General features: G+C 37.8%; 2 pseudogenes; both read right to left on the bottom strand.

Moving 5' to 3' along the window:
* Positions 1–8,145: 8,145 nt before the first annotated feature.
* LOC144353866 (5S ribosomal RNA) lies at positions 8,146–8,265 on the bottom strand (annotated as a pseudogene).
* A 96-nt stretch (positions 8,266–8,361) lies between these two features.
* Positions 8,362–8,481, bottom strand: LOC144353867 (5S ribosomal RNA; annotated as a pseudogene).
* Positions 8,482–11,133: the final 2,652 nt, after the last annotated feature.

Here is an 11,133-nt window from a genome sequence, read left to right as displayed (position 1 = left end):
CAAAGATGGCTGACTGGCAGCCATCTTGTTTTTTTGAATGTCGTATTTTGGACATGCTTTGTTAGTTTTCATTCAAATTTAGTACGTAGATCATACATGTTAGGATACATGTCCCCGAATGTCCGTGAGTTCCTGAGTCTGTCCATCCGTCCGTCCGTGTGTCCGTCCATCCATGCGTCAGTGTGTCCAGAGTCATATTTTAGAAGCCTGTGGGCCGATTCCGTTCATTGTTCGCATGTGTCTAGTACCTTATGTGGGACATATGCACATGCAGTGGTTTAACGATTCGATTCAAAATGACTGACTGGCAGCCATCTTATTTTTTGAAAATGTTAGGATACATGTCCATGACGATTTATTTCGCAATTGGATCAAAGACGGTCGACTGGCAGGCATCTTTTTTTTTTATGTGTGGTATCTTGGACGTGCTCTGTCAATTTTCATTCAAATTTGGCACATACATGTACTTTATACATGTTAGGATGCATGTCCATGACAATTTGTTTCAAAATCTGGTCAAGGATGGCCGATTGACAGCCATCTGACTTTATGGACCATTTTCATTCGTATTTGGCACATACATCATACATATCAGTGTGTTTCATAATCAGATCAAAGATGGCCGAATAGTGGCTGTTTTTATTTTTGGTCATATTACTACTACACGGAACACGTGTTTTGATGTAAATTAACAATCTGTTGTATATGCCATTTGGAACTCAAGTTTCAAGGACACGCTTGCGACAACCCCTCCGCTTTAATATGACAAGCACAAAGTGAACTTTCAAAAATTTAACAGGGACTGTGTCATTTTCAATGACTTGTTAATCTTAACTGTACATCAAATCACCAGTCGCCATGCACTCTCCATTGATGTCATTACCTAATCAATACATGGTATTTGCTCTATCAGAAGTGCATATAAATTAACAATCACATTTGTTGTATAAACAATCATAAAAATATTATTGTAACCATAGAAACAGCTGTATAGTTTACTCATGCAGTGCATATTCCAATTTTACCTATGATATGCATTGTATACATAATTATAAAAATATTGTAACCATGGAAACAGCAGTATTGTTTACTCATGCAGTGCACATCCCAATTGTACATAATATGATATGCATTGTATACATTTGATGAGTATCAAAAACAGCATGGTAAGACACAGTATAACTGATGAGCATTGCCGCAAAGTTTATTCATGGCATACAGAGGTTTAGTAATGGTGTATGTACAGTAATTGTCTACAAATGGTACATTGTATTGAGGTGTGACAGTGTTGTAGATTTAAATATGTGGTCTTTGACTGCTGACAGTTTCTTTGTTAGAGATTTTACTTATGATCAAATAGCAGTGAAACCTGTTGATACATATTTCTTAAAGTCAGCTTTCTTTGAAGCATTTTACTTTCACAAAATTTTCAAAAATATGTTAAATTTCCCAACTGAAATCAACAATTTCTGGCTGAATATCTTGGTTAATGATGTCTGACTTGAGGTCAAAGGTTGTAACATTTTAGATTTTATGTATTTGACGCAGGGACATTCTACTAGAGTAGTTGTGTACAGTAAGATATGTACATGTGTTATTGAATTACATTATAAATAAAATATATCAATGTGTTACAGCCAAAATAGTGTACTAGTGTGATTTGATATGGAGTGTATGTAGTGACATGATCATGTTCAATGGAAATGTTTATTTGGAAATCTCATTGACTACACAAACTCTGGTTTCACACCTGTAAATAAATATATTATAAATATAACTTTCCAAGTTGGAAAAGAAGGAACAAATGTAATTATTTATCTTTGTCAATTAGTTTGAGATCAAGACAAGCCTTGTATATTGTCAACTGCCGGCCATTTTCACTAATTTCAAAGCCAGTTTAACTTCTTCCCCCTCCCTTCCCCCCTCAAAAAAAACAACAATGTTTACGAATTTACAACCATGTTGACTTCTTTTCAATCAAATTTTTTGACTTTAGAACCAAATTTAACAACATTCTAAGCATATTTTTTTATTAACTTCCCAATCAATTTTTTTTTACAAACTTTTCTCAAATTTACAACCAGCATTCATAACTTAAGTTTGAATTGGTGCAGGTATCTTCATTTTTGTGGTTATTATTTTTTTTGGATTTTTTCACTTTCCTATACATTATGCATACGTTATTATGCATAGACTCCAGTAGAAACCTGGGCTTTCTCAGTACACATTGTCTTGGAAAATAAATTGGATGGGCCACTGTTTTCCAGAAATGCTCAAGTTCTGGTCAAGATCATTTCAAGGTCAATTCAAGGTTTATAATTCTGCTGCTTTTATTTAGGTGATACTGAATAGTGAGGTTGGGGGGAGGGACGAAAACACCTTCCAAATATCTGCAAGGACAGGTCAGAGTCATCTCAAGATCACATGTTGTCATTCTCAATTCAGTTACATGTACAGTAAAAAAAAATAATGCAAAAATATATTCTGGTAAGAGTAACACAACTTCATGTTTCAGCTTCAATTTCCTGTACACCCACATCATCAATTATACTTACCCATGCATTACATACACAAATACGTTTCCTCTTACCAGATATGACCTTCCAGTGACGATTGCCACAATTTTCTAAACTGTCATAGATTCCACATGTCCACTTAGTAACCCCAAACCAATTTGAAATGAACAAGTACATCATACAGTATATAAAATGGCTCCTGCTAGACAGATTTTCTGCTGCACTAGGCCCGACAGACGCCCAAAAAGGACCACTCCAAGATTTGGGCTAGATCAAACATTGGAGGTACCACATGAAACCAATTTCAAAAGAATGAGTACATGCCAGAGAGCTCAGAATGGTCTCTGCAAGACAAATTATTTGCTGCATAGAGCCTGCCATACAGTCTCCAAATGTGGCACCTATGCCTACTATCTTACTACTGATTGAGTAAATATGGAAAATACCACTATATCCCCCAATGGGATCTCAAAATTTGGTCTACATCACACATTAGAGGTACCATGTAAAACCAACTATTGTATCTGTGTCTGAAATGTTACTGCAGCACAAATTGGCCTCTGCATACATGTAAAATCCCCACCATTGGGTATCTCAAAATTGACTTGCGTTTAAACACGTGATGTACAGCTTTTTAATAATGATAACAATTTATTGCCTTACATATAAATACACACCTTACAAGATAAGATAAAATAATTTGAAAAGCTGGTCAACACATCTGTTAGTACACACAAAACTTAAACTTTTGTCTATGAATATAATCCTTAAAGTTTATTGGATGCTCAGATTTCTGTTTCACTTTCTGAGTCATCACTCCAAGGTAGTTCAGAACTTGAATCATCAGCATTATCATACTCTGTCGCTACATCTTGTTGGTCACTCTGACGATCTTCCACATTGTCATCCATTCGTTCAACTGCCTTGAAAAGATCATGTGGGATGGCATTCTTGTCCTTCCACCCATACCTAAGAGGGTCCAAACCATGTCCTGGATGTGGTGGGTCAGCATTTCCCCACAGAATGCTTATGAAGTGGGCCCGTTGTAATTTGTTGTGCACAGTCTTTGCACTGGGTGGTAGGAGAGCGCAGTCAACCTTCTTCACATTGGTCATTGAGGCTTCCTGAAATAAGATGTAGGTATGGATTAAAATCAATTTACAGATGAGGGATTTAATTATTGGTTAATAACTGAGTTGTCGTTGGCAAAGTTTTATTAAATACAAGAAAACCAATGGTATGCTATTAGTAACCTAATTTAGATGTTGAGGCTCAATGGTCTAAAATATCGCTACTGGGCAGTTATAAAGTACTTTCCCGTGAACGAAACCCAAAGCTATAGGCTGACCCCACCCAGACAACAATATAAAATAGCCCCCATCCCAAAGATATCAGTTACCTGATTCTTGTTACCAGTCTTCTGAAGCAGTTTTGCGTATCTTGCTGTAATGTAGTTAAGTATCTTGCTTTATAAACAAATACGTATACATCGTTATCCTTGAATACCATCTGTGATACGTCACATGTCAATGAACTACCCACACTTCCTATGTAATCAATATCTGTACTTTTAAGTAATAAAGTTACTTCCCATTTAGTAGTCAACTGAACAACACCGTGTCTCGTCTATTCCTTACTGTCACCATACAAACATTACACTTGCTTCATTGACATCCTTAACATCACCCTTCATTCCATACAAAGAACAAATGAACTCTTCTGCTTTACGCTGGTCTGGTGCATCTTCAGAAGACAGCTTGCTGAAGAATTGAGTGAGCGTTCCTGTAGTGTTTTTCTGAAGAACTTCTCGTGGCTTCACTTTACCTTTTCTGTAGAATGATGCGGTGAAGTCACAGCCTGTAAATGCGTGAAGACCTGGCATTGCTGCAGCTGGTCCATTCTGCATTGACTCCAGGGCAGTGGCAATACTGCTGACATCAATATGTCGACAGTTATTTCCTGATCCACATTCCATAATAATACGATTGTATGATATTTCCCTGTGACTTTCCAGGTGCCGTCCTAACATTCCAATGAGAATAACAATAACATCAGTATCGGAGACTCTGACCACTACATTTTCAGTAGCATTCACTGCATGGAAGGTGAGGAGAGTGTCAGCTTCCTCATGACTCCCTTGGAGATGGACTGGATGCCCAACTGTCATCTTGAAATGAAGCTCATTGAAAGCAAAACTGACACAGTTGCCACCATCTGAGACGATTAGAGTCTTCTTGGCTAGGATTGGTCCATACTGGTCTTTTTGCCAGTCTTTGATAAGAAACATAGCCAACTGATCTTTGAAATTCCCGTTTTGTTATAACTTCTGACAGCTCTGTCTGTGTGCTTGCCTTGGACCAGTAATGACAAAGTTGCGATCATCTGCTCCACGTAGTTTCCTCTCACTCTCCTTCAGGGACATGGGCCGATAAGTATCAAACAATACATGAATCTCATTTCCGTGGCTGGAACAAACATATGCTAGAATAGTCCTGGCAAGGTGTCCATATGATGTGATGTTCCCAATGGCAGATAAGAAGGAGTGGATCAATAGTCCACCATCCATCAATGTCACATCGATGGGTGGTAGTGGTGTTTCTGTGCCCTGTAGCTCAGTTTCCTGAGCAACTTGCTCTTGTCTGTCTTAAGACCTGATCCATCTGAGTGTGTGATAGACAGTGGGTACTCTGCAATTGGAAAGGTCATGGCGTGTCTGAGGTTGAAGTTCATCTTCTCTAAAGTATGTGAATGAAGACATCTCTCAGACTCTCAGCTGGAGATTTTCCTTTGGCAATAGGACACCTCTTCTTCTCGTTTTCCTGTGCAAAATTTGACACTTTTTGTCTTTTGATGGGCTGCAGGAATCTTTGCTCATCTGCTGCACATTCCTCTTGAAACTTCACACGAAGTGTATGGCCAGCAACAAGGTTTCCAATCAAATACTCTTGTGTTTCCTTAAATGCTTCTTTGCCTGTAGCTATGTTCAAGAGGCAAGCTGACGTTGATGCTGATGAAGAGAAAGGGTCACACGATTCTGTGATTGCATTGATCAAGGCATCCCTCAAGTTCTCAATTCTGCTGGCTCGTAACTGAGTTGCAGGCTGCTCCACTGCCTCTAGTCCTGCCATACTTCGCAGCTCTAGATCTGTCACATACATGCCCTGATGAGTTGATGTGTTGCACCATCTTCTTATTGCATTGTGTGAATAATGGAACCCTACAATTCCTCTCATGGGTGATGCTGCATCTCTATTTATGGTATGTTCCAGCGTCAAGTCAATTGCTGATCTTGCAAAATGTTTTCCAGTTCGTCGAATGGAGAAAGCTCTTGATTGTAGAACCATTCTACTCTGTGGTGCTGCATTCATGAGCTGATTGAGAAAGAGCACACCCCAACGAGCATAGTTGGGCCGATTTAAACCAAAAAAGATGTCAATTATAGCTGGCAGTGTGGGGATGTAGTCATCAACATTGTTCATGCCGAGCGCACCCACGAGGTCTCTGTGAACTTGATTAATCATGAAGACATACATGCTCCAGTATTGGGCAGTTGGGCCAAGTTTTCTATTTATCATGTCCTTGAAGAACAGGTCATACTGCTCCATATGCTCTTGGACAAGTGGATGTGCATGGAGGAACTGTTCCTGGGCATTGACATCCTGGGGAAAATTTGCAAGCAGATCCTTGACAGCATCCTGTCTTTCTTCTGTAAGAGTTGACTTGAAGCTGTCATAAATCTTGTGCTCCATGGCAAGAGCCAGGATATCATGGATCCGGACACACCTATTGTAGTATTTACCATGAATGAAACCCATCAGTGACCCTTCAGCCAATATACCAGATTCTTTCAGCAGGTGCTGTGCACCACTCTCATTGATGAATGTACCAATGGCGCCATAGAAGGCTAACTTCAAGTGGAAGTTTCCAAGCCTAATGAGGGATTTGTCAAATAGAGGTGCATTCAGTGATTAATAATAATAACTTTATTTAATTAAGCGCAACAATTCCAACATATGAAGATCAAAGGTGCTGATACAATAAACAATCAGTCAAATATTAAAAGCACATTTAAATAAGTGCGTTTTCAGTCTGGATTTAAAAATGTCTACTGAAGGACTAGAACGAACGGACAGAGGTAATTCATTAAAAAGTTTTTAAGACCTACATTTTCAAAAGCACGGTCTTTGTATAACACCTTGGACTTTTTACTACACATCTGACGAGTTTTAATAAGAAACTTCGATTCAGATCTTATACGACTTGGTACATAAAATTCGATTAATTCACATAGATAATTTGGGGCAAAACCATACAAAGATTTATACACTAGTAAAAGTAATTTGAAATTGATTCTTTGTACAACTGGTAACCAATGAAGTTTAATAAAAATGTCTGTAATGTGGTCGTATTTTTGAGCACGAGTGACAAGGCGGGCTGCTGCATTTTGTACACGAATAAGAGGTTTTATCTTAGTTACAGGGAGACCAGACAATAATGAATTACAGCTGTCTAAGCGAGAAGATATGAAAGCATGTACCAACTTTTCAGGATCAGATTGGGATAATTATTTACAAATACGATTAATATTTCTTAGATGGGAATGTCCAGATCTACAAATAGTAGAAATGTGTACTATACTGGTTTCAACTCTTCAAAATATTACAATACAAAAAGCTGAGTGTACTCTAACTAAGCGTGTTTATAATAATATGTATTAGAAACGCCACGAGCAAGTGTAGGTTTTAGTGAAAATCTCGGAAATGGACAGAGTGTGCTAGCCAAAACTACGGCTGTATTATTGTAAACACAAACAGTCAGCATCAGTGTATTTTGTATATGTGGCTTAAAGGAAATGCCAGTACATCTATTAATCATGTTACGCGTTTAGTGTTATGTACTCGTCAGTGCCTCTGTCATTCGAATAGAGTCACGTGACAGTTTAGCATAGAAAAAAATAAATGATTAATTTGATAATTGTTATATAATAATTTCTCTTTTTTAGCTCCGCTTACGACTTTGTCGATCGGAGCTTATCATATAAGTGATTGTCTGTCATCGTTCGTGTAACCTTTTTTATTTTCAACTTATTCTTGAAAACTACAATTCTTATTGCTTTGATTCTTGGTATCGTGTACATTGAGCAGACCACTCTTAGATTTTTTCATTTCGTGTTGACATTCTCCAATTTTGATGAATATTTTTGTAATTTTTGGTAAAAGTGATATTTTTGACTTGTTGAAAACCGAAGGTCTGATTGCTTTGATATTATATATATAGGTACTACATGTATACCTCTCTCAGATTAATTCATTCCGTGACGATATCTTTAATTCTCAAATGTTGATGAATATTTTTGGTAAAAATTGATATTTTTTAATTCTTGGTGAAAACCAAAGTCCAATTACCCTGATATTATACATATTGTTCATTTTCTAATGAAATATTCAGTTTTTTAATTGAAATGTGCATTGCATTGCTTAACTTCAGTGATCGGACGAGCACTTGTGTATTCTGCAATGGTTTGTCAGTAGGCTGAATATTCGTCGGAATTGGATGTCATCTAATGCTTTGGCTAGGCAAACAATCCCGGGAAAAAGTTAGTATGTACGGCGGTATAAAAATGTTGATGAGCCTACTGCACGTGGTATTCCCAGCCGGTCTCCCATGCAAGTACTAACCACGCCCGATACAGCTTAACTTAAGTGGACGTACGAGAACTGGTGTATTATGTAATGGTTTGGCAGTAGGCTGAATATTCATCGGAATTGGATGTCTTTTAATGCTTCGGCTAGTCAAAAAATCCCGAGGTAAAGTTAGTAAGTACGGTGGAATAAAAATGTTGATGAGGCTACTGCACTTGGTATTCCGAGCAGGTATCCCATGTAAGTACTCACCACGCCCAATGCAGCTTTACTTCAGAGATCGGACGAGAACTGGTGTACTCTGCAATGGTTTGGCAGTAGGCTGAATAATCGTCGGAATTGGATGTCATTTAATGTTTCGTCTAGGCAAAACATCCCGGGAAAAAGTTAGTATGTACGGTGGAATAAAAATGTTGATGAGGCTACTGCACGTGGTCCTTCGCTCATATTTATAATACAAACGTGGTCCTTCGCTCATATTCATAATATAAACGTGGCTCTTCGCTCATATTTATCACGTAATCGTGGTCCTTCGCTCTTATTTATCACGTAATCGTGGTCCTTCGCTCTTATTTATAATATAAATGTGGTCCTTCGCTCATATCTATCACGTACTAGTAATCGTGGTCCTTCGCTCATATTTATAAACGTGGTCCTTCGCTCATATTTATAACGTACTCATGGTCCTTCGCTCATATTTATAATATAAACGTGGTCCTTCGCTCATTTTTATCACGTAATTATGGTTCTTTGCTCTTATTTGTAATATAATCGTGGTCCTTTGCTCATATTTATAATATAATCGTGGTCCTTCGCTCATATTTATAATATACACGTGGTCCTTCGCTCATTTTTATCACGTAATCATGGTCATTCGCTCATATTTACAATAAAAACGAGGTCCTTCCCTCATATTTATAATATTATCACGGGGGAAAATCCTCTCCACGGGGTTCTCCACATGTGTCAGGGGGGAATCTCGTCTCGTCTCTATATCTCGTCCCCTTGAGGTACGGGATCGGGAAAGTCACTTATACTTCACAGTCAAATAAGACGTACACAACGAAACACGTTTTAACTCTCGTCTTAGTCGGTCTTTCGAGCACTCTATAAGACACAGCGCCCTGGGGAAAAATCCCCAAGACTCTCCAGGACTGGACTCTCGACTGCGTCTATCGTAGAGTACTTGCCAAGACCAACTCAAAGCTCTCTTTATTCATTTTCAAAACATTAACCAATTACAATGCAGTAAAAATACTATAAGGGATTGGTCAGTTACTTCGGCCTAGGGGGGGGGGGGTCGGTGGATCAGTAGGGGGGTTACCCTGTTTTTGATTGTGCGAATAGGGGGGTCACCCTGTTTTTGATATCATGTTTTCCAGAATTCACACGCGCTCATGCATATATTTATAAAAAAAATATTTTAGAACAAACGATAAAAAAGTTAATCGTACAAATGTGTTCTTAATAATAACTATTACCTATATTGCCTATAAATTTGTTGATGCAAACAATTTTGAGGTTAAAGTTGCCAAATAACTAACAGATTATGCAATGCGGCTAGAACCCCAATTATACAGTTAAGTTTTAAACACATGCCAAGTCCATGTGCTGCTGATATCAGATTATTTTATTTAAAGTCTGTAGTCACTCACCATTGTATAAGATATTTACTGGATTTATCCAATTATAACAGGAGACAGAAAGACAACACAGCAATTAGTACAAAGAGCAGGGACAGTTTTTGTTCAGCAAGTCAAAAAAGTTAAATTTGTGAAAAATATAAATACAAGGGCGTATATCGAGTAAGTACTCCACAGCTTTGCTTTTATTTACTATCTTTAGCAGAATAGATTTCCCTCCTTCCTGCAGCCTTTTCTGTAGTAATTTTTTTGCTTTATGCTTCCCCTCCCCTCCTTAGGTCTATTAAATGCAAATGCTAAAAATTATGGCAAACCATGATATTTTCAATGCACATATAATACATTTTATAATCATGTCAGAGCCAAAACTGTTGATGTTTCTTTGTTTTTTTAGGGGGGTCAGCATGTTTTAAGTTTTAAAATATAATGTTTGGGGTGGGTGGGGGGTCACCCACTTTTTTTTTATTTGATAGGGGGTGGGTCAACTGAGATTTACACCTGGCAAAATGGAATCTGCCGACCCCCCCCCCTAGGCCGAAGTAACTGACCAATCCCTAGGGCGTAACCTTCAATCATAAAGCCAATCATACTAAGTACTGAATACGTCATATCTTTTGATTAATCGTTCACTACATTAATAACTACGGATACCAACTGTCAGAAATCGTAGTCAGAACAGCGACGGTTATCTCGTAATTAGTTCCAAATCACTGAGCCAAGTTCCGTCCAAAACTTCAAATAGGCCTAAACGATGACAGACATAACACAGCAATTCAGCTAATAATCAGCTAATTAAGTCGGTCAACAGATACGCGTAAACTAATTCATGACAATATAATTGTGGTCCTTCGCTTTTTTATTATTTTTGTAAATTTTATCGCTACTGCATAATTTGTGAACAAATGCAACGTATAACAACGTAATTCGTATCAGCGTTTTATAGTCATTACACCCGTTTAAGTCCTTCGAAGGTCTTTCGGTTAGGTACTTCGGTCCTTCACGGTCCTTCGTTTTAGTGAGTACCTCTATATTGTAATGGTCTGGACTGGTGCAATATGTCCATTTGTAGATCGCATACCGTTACACATACAGATGTATCATGTACAGATGCAGTGTAATTTTGTGTAATTGCATTGGTGTAATGTAGACTGCTAGAGTCTTTGTGGAAATAATTTCCCACTTTCAGTTGTAATGTTTATTCTTGTACAGCTGCAAAATGTTCAGTTGCAGTAAGTGCATGTTGTACAGGTACAGCTGTATACTAATTACATATTAATACATAATGTTACATAATATAACATTATTAAGATGATATGCACAAGTCTACTATTA

The sequence above is a fragment of the Saccoglossus kowalevskii genome, chromosome 10 (genome assembly GCF_978046115.1).
Source record: "Saccoglossus kowalevskii chromosome 10, keSacKowa6.1, whole genome shotgun sequence".
Taxonomy (NCBI): Eukaryota; Metazoa; Hemichordata; class Enteropneusta; family Harrimaniidae; genus Saccoglossus; species Saccoglossus kowalevskii.
Note: the sequence above shows the minus strand (reverse complement) of the source record. Positions and strands in the feature narration are given on the sequence as shown.